The following is an 11,351-nucleotide window of genomic DNA, read 5'->3' on the forward strand; positions in this document are numbered from 1 at the left end:
TAAGTTATATTATTAGCTTTCATATCTTTTGGTATATGGTTTGCGGTTTTTCTGTTTGCAGATGTCGACCTCGAGCGATAACTCTGTTGCTGCTCCTGCTCCTCCGTCTCCTGCTAGACGTCGTGCTAATCAACCGGAGATCGATGATCCTGTTCATTACTATTTTTCTACCATTACTCATATGAACCGGGCTTATAATGAGGTGACACGTATTAACGCCCTTAGTGATTGTTTGCGCACCTTGCCGCATAATGAAGTTATGGACGAGATCCGTGCCGACATGGGTAACTTTATCACTTTCAAGCATAGGGTTGAGGATGCGAACCGCAAGCGTGATCGAGAAGTTAATGCTAAGTTCGAGGCTCTCGAGAGCACTGTTCGTGTGTTGAAGGAAGAGTTGGATGATGTGAAAGGGAAGTTGCGTAAGTATGAGGATCCTGCTGAGACTCATGCTGGACCAGCTTATCACACCCGCTCTAAGCGAATGTGATGTGATTATTCATATTGATTATCTATTTCATCAGACTTAATGTCCTTTTTATACATACATTTTGGGTTATGTACGGCGTTTTGCCGAGGATTTTATTAAGATTTTGTTATGGGATATTTTTCATTATGTATGGATGGTTATTTTTATGACATCTATTATCATTATCATGTTTTATTTCTGATGTTGTGGCTCTTGGCATGTTATATTATGCGTAATATATGTTCATGTATGTTAGGTGCTATGTATGTTGTATGATGTTATCATAAAATATGTATGCATGTGATGGTTATTTCTATAACAATCATAACTGTCATGTTATTACTCATAGTGTTAGTTGACTAATATCTTAATGGTTAGTCTTTTCGTGTTTTGATCTATTCCTTTATGACACTAGTATTATTCTTGGTACTAACGGATGTGTTATTCTATTTTGAAGATCATGCCTCCAAGAGAGTCCACTGAAGCGCGTATGCAACGCCTGATCAATGAAGGAATTGCTGCTGCTATGGCAGCAAATGCTGATGTTAACGCCAATGCGAACAACAACGTGGGATGCTCTCACAAAACTTTTATGGCTGGTCGACCTCAAGAATTCAGTGGTACGGAAGGACCAATAGGGCTTACTCGTTGGTTCGAGAAAATCGAATCTATTTTCAGGGTCAGTCGAGTTCGTGAAGAGGACAAAGTTAGTTTCGCTAGTTGCACTCTCAAGGATAGTGCCTTGACATGGTGGAACAATCTGGTTAGTAGTTTGGGAAGCGATGTAGCTTATGGTTTGGCCTGGAATGATTTTAAGGAAAGATTGATCACCCGCTATAGACCTCGGGGTGAGCTTAAGAAGCTAGAGGTTGAGCTCAAGAATTTGAAAATGCATGGCACCGAGTTAGATGCCTATGAACGAAGGTTTTTCGAGTTAACTTTGCTGTGTCCTAGGGTTTATGCGGATGAGGACCGCAAAATTGAGGCTTACATTGATGGTTTGTCCGAGAAGATTGAACACGGGGTTGAGTCCAGTGAACCCCAGACTATTGAGGCCGCTATGTCTATGGCCCACAAACTTAATGACAAGGTGTTGAGAAGAAGCAAGACTAGAGTTGTCGAAAGTAGTGAGGAGGTTGTCAAGAAGGCTGATAATGGGAAACGAAAGTGGGATAACAACCGCAATCAAAACCAAAATCAGCAGAAGAAACAGGATACCTCAGGTGCTAACAACAGAAATCAGCGTGTGTGTCCTCGTTGCTATAAAGTTCATGATGGTTACTGCACAGTTACTTGTAAGAGGTGCTCTAAGCAAGGGCACATTGCTAAAGATTGTACAGTGCTTTTGCCGGGGTCTGCTACTCCCGCGACTGGTGGTAATAATAATAATGTTGGTAATAGAGGCGGTAACGGTAACGGTAATGGGAAATCGAATAATGGAGGTAATCCAAGGGTTTGTTATGAGTGTGGGAAGCCGGGGCATTTCCGAGATGCTTGTCCCAACAAGAAGACTGCAGAGACTGCACGCGGCCGAGCGTTCAACATTAATGCTAAGGATGCGGAGGAAGATCCTAAGCTTGTTACTGGTACGTTCTCAGTCAACGATTTATCAGTTTATGTTCTATTTGATTCAGGGGCTGATTTAAGTTTCGTGTCGAGTAAATTAAGTCCGAGAATCAAAACGCCGTTAACTCTCTTAGACAATACTTATGTTATTGAAGTAGCTAATGGTAAGGAACTTACTGCTAAGACTGTACATCGTAAGTGTAACATTAATCTGGGTGGTAGGGATTTCGAGATAGATTTGATACCGATTGAACTTGGTAGTTTTGATATTGTTATTGGTATGGATTGGTTGTCCGCGAACCGTGCCGAGATCGTCTGTTATGATAAGGCTATTCGTATTACTGATGTGATTGGAGAGCCGCTGATGGTCTTTGGAGATAAGAAATGCACACAGTTAAACCTTATTAGCTGTATGAAAGTTCGTAAACATCTCCGTAAGGGCTGTCATGCTATCCTTGCTCATGTTGTTGATCCTAGTAAGGAAGTAATGAACGTTGATGACGTTCATATTGTTAGGGATTTTCCCGAGGTGTTTCCCGATGACTTACCTGGCCTTCCGCCGCAACGCGCGGTAGAATTTCAAATTGATCTTGTTCCCGGCGCTGCTCCTGTAGCACGTGCTCCTTATCGTCTTGCGCCTTCTGAACTTCAAGAATTGTCAAGTCAACTCCGTGAGTTGATAGACAAAGGTTTTATTCGTCCTAGTTCGTCCCCTTGGGGAGCTCCTGTTCTGTTTGTTAAGAAGAAGGATGGTTCTTTTCGTTTATGCATTGATTATCGTGAACTGAATAAGCTCACTGTTAAAAATCGTTATCCTCTTCCGAGAATTGATGATCTGTTCGATCAGCTTCAGGGTTCTTCTGTTTATTCAAAAATTGATCTTCGTTCTGGCTATCATCAGTTGCGTGTTAAAGAATCTGATGTTTCAAAAACTGCTTTTCGCACCCGTTACGGTCACTTTGAATTTCTTGTTATGCCGTTCGGATTGACAAATGCACCTGCTGTGTTCATGGACCTCATGAACCGTGTGTGTAGACCCTATCTGGACAAGTTCGTTATTGTTTTCATCGACGACATCCTTATCTATTCTAGGAATGATGAAGAGCACGAAGAACACTTGAGGTTAGTGCTTGATTTGTTAAAGAAAGAAGAGTTGTACGCTAAGTTCTCTAAGTGTGCTTTTTGGTTAAGAGAAGTTCAGTTCCTTGGTCACATTGTTAGCAAACAAGGAATACAAGTTGATCCTGCTAAAATTGAGGCGATTGAAAAGTGGGAAACCCCGAAAACTCCTACTCAAATTCGTCAGTTCTTAGGATTGGCAGGTTACTATCGAAGGTTCATCCAGGATTTCTCTCGTATAGCGAAACCTCTGACTGCTTTAACGCATAAAGGGAAAAAGTATGAGTGGAAGGATGAACAGGAGAATGCTTTTCAGATTTTGAAGAAGAAACTGACTACCGCTCCGATATTGTCTTTACCGGAGGGTAATGATGATTTTGTTGTTTATTGTGACGCATCTCGACAAGGCTATGGTTGCGTTTTGATGCAACGAAAGAAGGTTATTGCGTACGCATCACGTCAGTTGAAGATTCACGAGCAGAACTATACAACTCATGATTTAGAGTTGGGGGCCGTTGTTTTTGCACTTAAGATTTGGAGACATTATTTGTATAGGGTCAAGAGTACTGTGTACACAGATCACAAAAGTCTTCAACATATCCTCGATCAGAAACAGTTGAACATGAGACAACGAAGATGGATTGAGACGTTGAATGATTACGATTGTGACCTTTTGTATCACCCGGGTAAGGCCAATGTTGTGGCTGATGCATTGAGTCGTAAAGAAAGGACTGAACCTCGCAGGGTTAGGGCCTTGAATATGACAGTTAGATCAAACCTCGCAAGGCAGATTCTTGAGGCACAACAAGAAGCCTTAAAGGAAGAGAATTTTGTGAAAGAGAACGTAAGAGGTATGGCTAAGAAATTCGAGATTCGAGCAGATGGTACTAGGTACTTTGTAGGACGTCTTTGGGTTCCGAAGTTTGGTGAACTGCGACAACTTGTTTTGGATGAGGCTCATAAGTCTAGGTACTCTATTCATCCTGGTTCAGGGAAGATGTACCATGATCTTAAGGAGCTGTATTGGTGGCCAAATTTGAAAGGTGATGTGGCTACGTATGTGGCTAAGTGTTTGACCTGTTCTAAGGTCAAAGCTGAACATCAAAAATCGTCCGGATTGTTAGTACAACCAGAAATTCCCGAGTGGAAGTGGGAAGGTATCACTATGGATTTTATCACTAAGTTACCAAGAGTTTCGGGTGGCTACGATGCGATTTGGGTGATTGTAGATCGACTCACTAAGTCGGCTCACTTTTTGCCGATTAGGGAAACCGATTCCATGGAGAAACTCACCCGTTTGTATTTGAAAGAGATTGTTTCGAGGCATGGTGTTCCCGTTTCTATAATTTCCGACAGAGATAGTCGATTTGTATCGAGATTTTGGCAATCGTTGCAAGAAGCCTTGGGCACTAGATTGGATATGAGCACCGCTTATCATCCTCAAACGGATGGTCAAAGTGAGAGGACCATTCAGACATTAGAAGATATGTTGCGAGCTTGTGTGATTGATTTTGGAAATGGGTGGGATAGGTATTTGCCGTTAGCTGAGTTTTCTTATAACAACAGCTACCACGCAAGTATTAAAGCCGCACCGTTCGAAGCTTTGTACGGTAGGAAATGTAGATCTCCTATTTGTTGGAATGAGGTTGGGGATGCTCAACTTACAGGTCCAGAGATTATTCACGAGACTACTGAGAAGATTGTTCAAATTAAAGAAAGGTTGAGAACTGCTAGAAGTCGGCAAAAGAGTTATGCCGACAAAGGAAGGAAAGATGTTGAATTTCAAGTTGGTGATCGTGTTATGTTAAAAGTTTCGCCTTGGAAGGGTGTTATTCGTTTTGGTAAAAGAGGGAAGTTAAGTCCTCGTTTTGTGGGACCGTTCGAGATCATTGAAAGAGTTGGACCGGTGGCTTATCGTTTGAAGTTGCCACAAGAACTCAGTGCTGTTCACGATGTTTTCCATATTTCGAACTTAAAGAAGTGTTTGGCGGAATTTGATCAGACTATTCCTTTGGAGGAACTTCAAGTTGACAAGCAATTGCATTTTATTGAGGAGCCAGTTGAGATCATGGACCGAGAGGTTAAGACTCTTAAACAGAGCAGAATTCCTATTGTTCGGGTCCGATGGAACGCTAGACGCGGTCCCGAGTTCACTTGGGAGCGTGAAGACCAAATGAAGCAGAAGTATCCGCATTTGTTCTCAGATGCCGAGTCAACCCCTGCGCCTGCTTAAATTTCGGGACGAAATTTCCGTAACGGGGAGGTACTGTCACGACCCTACTTTTTCCGTTAATTATTTAACGACCGTTAACTGTTAGTGTGCCACGTCATTTCCATGACCTATATTATTATTTTTGTAATAATATATATATAATAATTATTATGTGTTATGTGGATATATGTATTCATATTTTAAAGTATACGTTTCTACGTTCCGCGGATTTCCATCCGGCGAATCTTTTCGGTTTTTAAACCAACGGTCGAGTTTTCGGGATTTTTAAATCCTAAATATTTTAAATATGATATTTTAAGGTCATATTATTATTAGGTGTATTTATATTTATTTTTCGTCGCGCGTTTGTTATCTTTCCGGATTTTAAATCGCGTAAGTGCGTTTTCGCGTTTCGGGCTTCGTTCGGGTTTTCGGGCCACAAGTAATTTAGCATTTGAGTGAGATGGACCCATGGGGCCCACCCCCATGCAATTTTCGGCCGAACCCCCTTAGAGGGGGGGAGTATTTTGTTTTTCCCATTTTATTTTTCATTCTCACTTTTACAATTTTCCCTAAAACCTAATACTTGCAATTTCCTCCCAACTTCTCCTCTCCTCTCCCTCTTTGGCCGTGACCCACCTCCACCATCATCATCATCATCATCAAACAAAATAATACTTGGATCATTAAATCGTTTATACAATCGGATTACTCTCTTCGTTCTCTACACATCTATATACTTTGATTCTCGATTAGGGTATAAACCCTAACCCTAGCTTTTTGATTTTTCATATATATTACTGATTTTATATGTTATATGATTAGTATGATATGTATAAGTTGTTGTAATGTTGTTTGAATGCGTAGAATTACTCGTTTGCGTATGATTTCGGTTTGTAAATTTTGGACAGCAGTTTGATTCGTATATTCTGACTATATAACTGTTATGAATGTTAAAATAAAGTACATAAATGAGTTCCTCTCATCAAGACATTAATTTTAGACTCCGGATTCATGTCGTTTCGATTCCCGGAGCCCTAGATACGCTTAATTTGGTTTTTGTTAAAGATTGAAAGGTGTTCTTGGCATGAACAAGGTTGGGTCCGACTTTGTGACCATCCTTGGTGTCTTTAGGGTGCCTCATTTGGTTAGGACTGATGGTGAGACGAATATTCATGTTCGGGTCACCTAAATCCGAGCCACGGTTCACCCGTTTTGCCCGAATTACTGTTTTGAGTAAAATGATTTTCCCAATTGATGTCATGGCTGATATCCACGACCTAGGGACTGTTCTTGGAGTGTTCTTGAGTTCATAAATGTGTCGGGTGGTTTGAGTAGGTGAAGTTACATATGTGGCTTGCCCGAAACCGACACCCGGGGCTCAAGATACGACCCGGCGAACTTTTAAACTTAAAACTTATGGTTAATGATTAAACTTATGATAAAATTTATGGAATTCATTATTAATTAATTACTTAAGATAAAAGAAGTAATTATTATTATTTAAAACATATGATGTAAATATTTATTATATCATTTAATTATTAATTATAATTTAATTAACATTTTAATTAAACTTATGATTAGTAATACTTTTATTATTAAAGGAAAATACTTATGATAAGTATTAAATTTGTTTTTGAGAAATTATTAAAAGACTTATAATAAATATTAAATAATTATTTAATTATTATAAGACTTAATTATTATTTAATTATGACTTAATTATTAAATACTTATGATTTAATAATTTTAATTAGAAACTTATGATATGATTAATAATTCATTATTAATTAATAATACTTATGATATGATTTAAAAATTATTATAAATTAATAATATTTATATTATGATTGATATTTAATTAATTAATTAAATACTTATGTTATACTAATTATAACATTTCAACTTATATTAACTTTAATAATTCATTTTATTTAATTAAACTTATGTTAAGACATTATTATACACTTTTGACTTTAAATAACATTATAACCTATGTTATTATTATAACTTACACTTTTAAAATTAATGTTGACTATGTTTGACCAAGGTTGACTTTTGAGTTGACTTTCGGTTGACTTTGACTTTCAGTTGACTTCTGTTGACTTTCTAAATAAGGAAACTTTCCTAACTTCAAAACTTTCTAAAAATAGAACTTTCTAAATTTGGAAACTTTCCAAAAATAGAAACTTTCCAAAAATAGAAACTTTCCTAAAATAGAAAACTTTCCAAAAATGGAAACCTGCTAAAAATAGAAACTTTCTAAAAATAGAAAGTGTGTGTCCTTATGCTGTTCCAATCAAACCGATGCTTGCTGAGTAATGTTCTATGCCTACTTGCAACATGTACAATAGCTATCATACTAAGACTTGGCCTAAGTTAGTTATTTATTTCGACCTGCTTTATTTATAGGTCGGCGTTGTGATCTTTCTTGATCACTTTACTTTACTTGCTGTTCGCGTGTTTGTGAGATTTCTTCAGTTGCTATTTAAGGTGAGTTATAGTCCCGTTTTTACATACTTTTCAAAGTATATTTTTGGGATGTGATTACATGCAGATTTTTATTTACGTTTAGACACAAGTAACAGTTAAATTTAATTATTCATTGTGAGTTGGACAAAAATATTCCCTAGTCTGGTAACTGTAATCACTGGTTTCTACTGGTGAACGCGAATCCTACGGATAGATCTATCGGGTTTGACAACCCCATTTCGAGCTAGTCGCGCTAGCAATTTATAATCGGAATGTTTAGTACTTCGTAATTTGTTGTAGATACACTGTCCAAGTGTATATTTTTATTGTGTTTGGCAAGGGTAAATAAAGGGTTAAGTGGTTACCAGGTGGCTCATTGATAATGGAATAATGTTTAATGTTTTCTAACATTTTTAAATCTTGTGGTCTAAAGTTTACTTATTTATTTAAACCTATAATTCACTCAACCTTTGTGTTGACAGTTTACTTGCATGTTTTCACAGGTACTTGAGTTATTTGATGCTTCCGCTGTCTTTAGAAGAGTCTGCATGCATTTGGGCAGATTTTATGAAACAATTTATGAAACTTAAGTTTGCATTCTATTTTGGATAATTTAAATTGTGGGATTGTTGGCAATGTTTTGTGTCAACTTTTGGTTTAATATTATGGTTGGTTGGTTTTCAAACTACTTAATTTGGTTTGTTTCCTTTTTGGGGAACATTTTGAAATAAAAGAATGCAACTTTGTTTATTTAATTCATTTAAGTCCGATCAAGCTATGGGACCAACTGACGGATCCGTTAAGTGTTTTGACGGGGTCGTCACACGAGGGTTCAAACAACTAGTTTTACTCAATGAACAATAAGTCCATTTTAACCTAAATCATACCCAAGCTAACCCTAAAAATAACGGGACTCACAAAAATCCCCTGCACAGAACTCATGTTCACATGCATTTGTTACAATCGCCAGTTCTACCAAAAACCATCCCATCAATCTCCTCCAGAAAGTAGTGATTTCGGGATGAAATCAATCACAGCAATCGTATACTACGATTATTGAATCATCTTCTGATTATAACTCTGCAGTTGTTAATCAGATTCTTCTATCCTATATCGAAGCTTCTAGTTAACGAGTTAGTATAAATATCCCTTATCAGTTAACCCTAATGCTGTGTTGTCGTCAAAAAAAAATTAATACGTCGTTCGAATGCTGGATTAAACATTGAACTTTCCAAACCGTCGATGGTGGTATGTGATTTGGTGAATTATTCTTGATTTTAATAAAACTTCGTTATCATCTTACGTTTTTACCAATAAAATTGTCATGTGATTTGGTGAATGATGTTTTTAAACCTTTTTATGGTGATATATATGCATAAGCATATAATCTATTTCACTTTGCAACGTATCTTATGTATTTATGTGATGATGCAAGTACTTTGAAGTGGAAGCGGGTGGCATCTAATTTCATTGATTTCCATTGGAATGTGCACGTTGTCAATGAGCAATTGAAGAGACGAAATGGAATTGAATGGTGAGTTTTTTTTACTTAGCTTTTCTTGTAGCAAAGTAATGTCTACTTAGTTTTTGTTGTAGCAAATTAATGTCTATAAGTTATAATGTTATATCATATTTTGTTGATCTACAAGTCATATGTATATATATGATTTTTTGTTTATGATGGTCAGTACGTTGTAAAAAAATGTGAGATGGAGAAAGATGATAAAGGAAAGATGGTGTTCATGTTTGAATTAGAAAGAGTAGAGCTGGGCAGCCTCAACTTCATGAAATGCTTAACAAGAAGTAGCAGGTGATAACATCTTTCTATATTTTGATTAAGATATGTTTTGTTTAAGATATGCAAACATAACATCATTCAACTTCATGAACTGCTACGAGTCTATATGCTTTGTTTATTATTTTATTTTGCTTTTTGATAGTTAGATGTGCTTTTAATGCATTCCATAAAAATGCCAACTTGGATTTGTTCTAACTTCCAGACTGAACTTCATATACTATTTAGTAATCCTTTTCTGCTTTATATGATATGTGTAATGTGTATGTGTATATTTAATTAATTAAATTTGATATCAAGTTCCTGTTAGCAACTTCCCGTTTAAACTTACTATTTCACAAACTTTATTTCCTTTGCTTTTTTATGAAGGAAATTATTAACTAATTTATTATCATGTCACTTTATGTTTGTGTATGATTTGGTTCATACTTCAAACGATAAAACTCTTGTCACCATTTTTCAGTGGTTTTGGGTCTATATTTTCTACCTTAATTTTCTACTTTATCAAGTTCAAGAATTTGTATAAAAGGTGTTTGATTTTGGATCCAATTGAGTCACAATTGTCCATTTTGACCCGATCGTATTATTTCTAGAAATTTGAACTTCTCAACATGTTTAGAATGTCATTTTAGAGTTGTGGAGTGATTTTGGGTCACTCGGATACATTGGATAAGAGTTTGGGTCGTTAACTAATTTTGGTGTCATTTTGAGTAAAAATGCTAAAATGACTCCCGAGCCTACTTTGCGAACCTGTAATTTAAAATTGGATAACTTTGGATGATATATAATAATTGGGATATAAAGTATTCCTGACAAGGTTTAAAACGGTATATGATATGTTTGAGTTTGTCGTGCTTAAATGAGTTTTTAATGAGTGTGAAAATCGCATGTAGCAGCTGTTTGGTTGCTAGACAACAACAGAACAATGGCAGTACAGCAGCAAACAAGTTGTGGGGCTGTTTTCGGTAAGCCATAACTTTTCAACCGTAACTGCATTTTTGACAAATAAGCTATCCATAGAAAGGTGGAGGAGTCTACTTTCCAATGGTCAAGGTCTAAGATATTAAATCTAATTCTATGGGACCCAGAATCTGTTGAAAAGCTACTGTTTATATACAAAAAATGGTTAAGGTCTAATATAATAACCCGAATGAAAGTGTACTTATAAGTATATATACATATACTAGTAATAATTAAATTTTATTTATAATATTATGTATATCTTGTTCAATCTAAAGGAATTAAAATAAATAATAAGTGAGTATAGATATAAATACAGTAACTTGTAACTAGAACTAGCATGTGTAGTTGATATTTGTATAAACTTAAAAAGGGAGAAATATAGATGACAAATAAAACCCACCAAATATCAAACTATCCTACCCACCTACGATTACTCTACAAACCCTCTAACCCTTTTCCAAAAACCCTCCAACCCTCTGTTCTTCCTATCTTAAATATACTAGATTTTAAGAGCTCGTGCGTTGCACGACAGCTCTAAAAAAATAAATTTCGTAATCGTTACTATTTGTATAGCATTGTTTGTTCTTGATAGAAGTTTAATGAAGAAATACTGTAAGAGCCCGTACATTGCACGACAGCTCTACAATCAAAGCACTCCCGACTATCCAAACAATTTACCAGAATTAGATGGACAATGGAATTAGATGGACAAGTGTCATTTAACTCCAAATACTTGTGGAGAACAAATTTGG

General features: G+C 36.5%; 1 long non-coding RNA gene across 1 annotated transcript; it reads left to right on the forward strand.

The window, feature by feature from the left end:
- Window positions 1-9,022: 9,022 nt before the first annotated feature.
- Window positions 9,023-9,693, forward strand: LOC139847581 (uncharacterized). Its single transcript, XR_011759586.1, has 3 exons — window positions 9,023-9,089; window positions 9,277-9,375; window positions 9,530-9,693. It is a non-coding gene; the product is annotated as an uncharacterized lncRNA (long non-coding RNA).
- The last annotated feature ends 1,658 nt before the right edge of the window (window positions 9,694-11,351 follow it).

The sequence above is a fragment of the Rutidosis leptorrhynchoides genome, chromosome 5, assembly GCF_046630445.1.
Source record: "Rutidosis leptorrhynchoides isolate AG116_Rl617_1_P2 chromosome 5, CSIRO_AGI_Rlap_v1, whole genome shotgun sequence".
Classification (NCBI taxonomy): domain Eukaryota; kingdom Viridiplantae; phylum Streptophyta; class Magnoliopsida; order Asterales; family Asteraceae; genus Rutidosis; species Rutidosis leptorrhynchoides.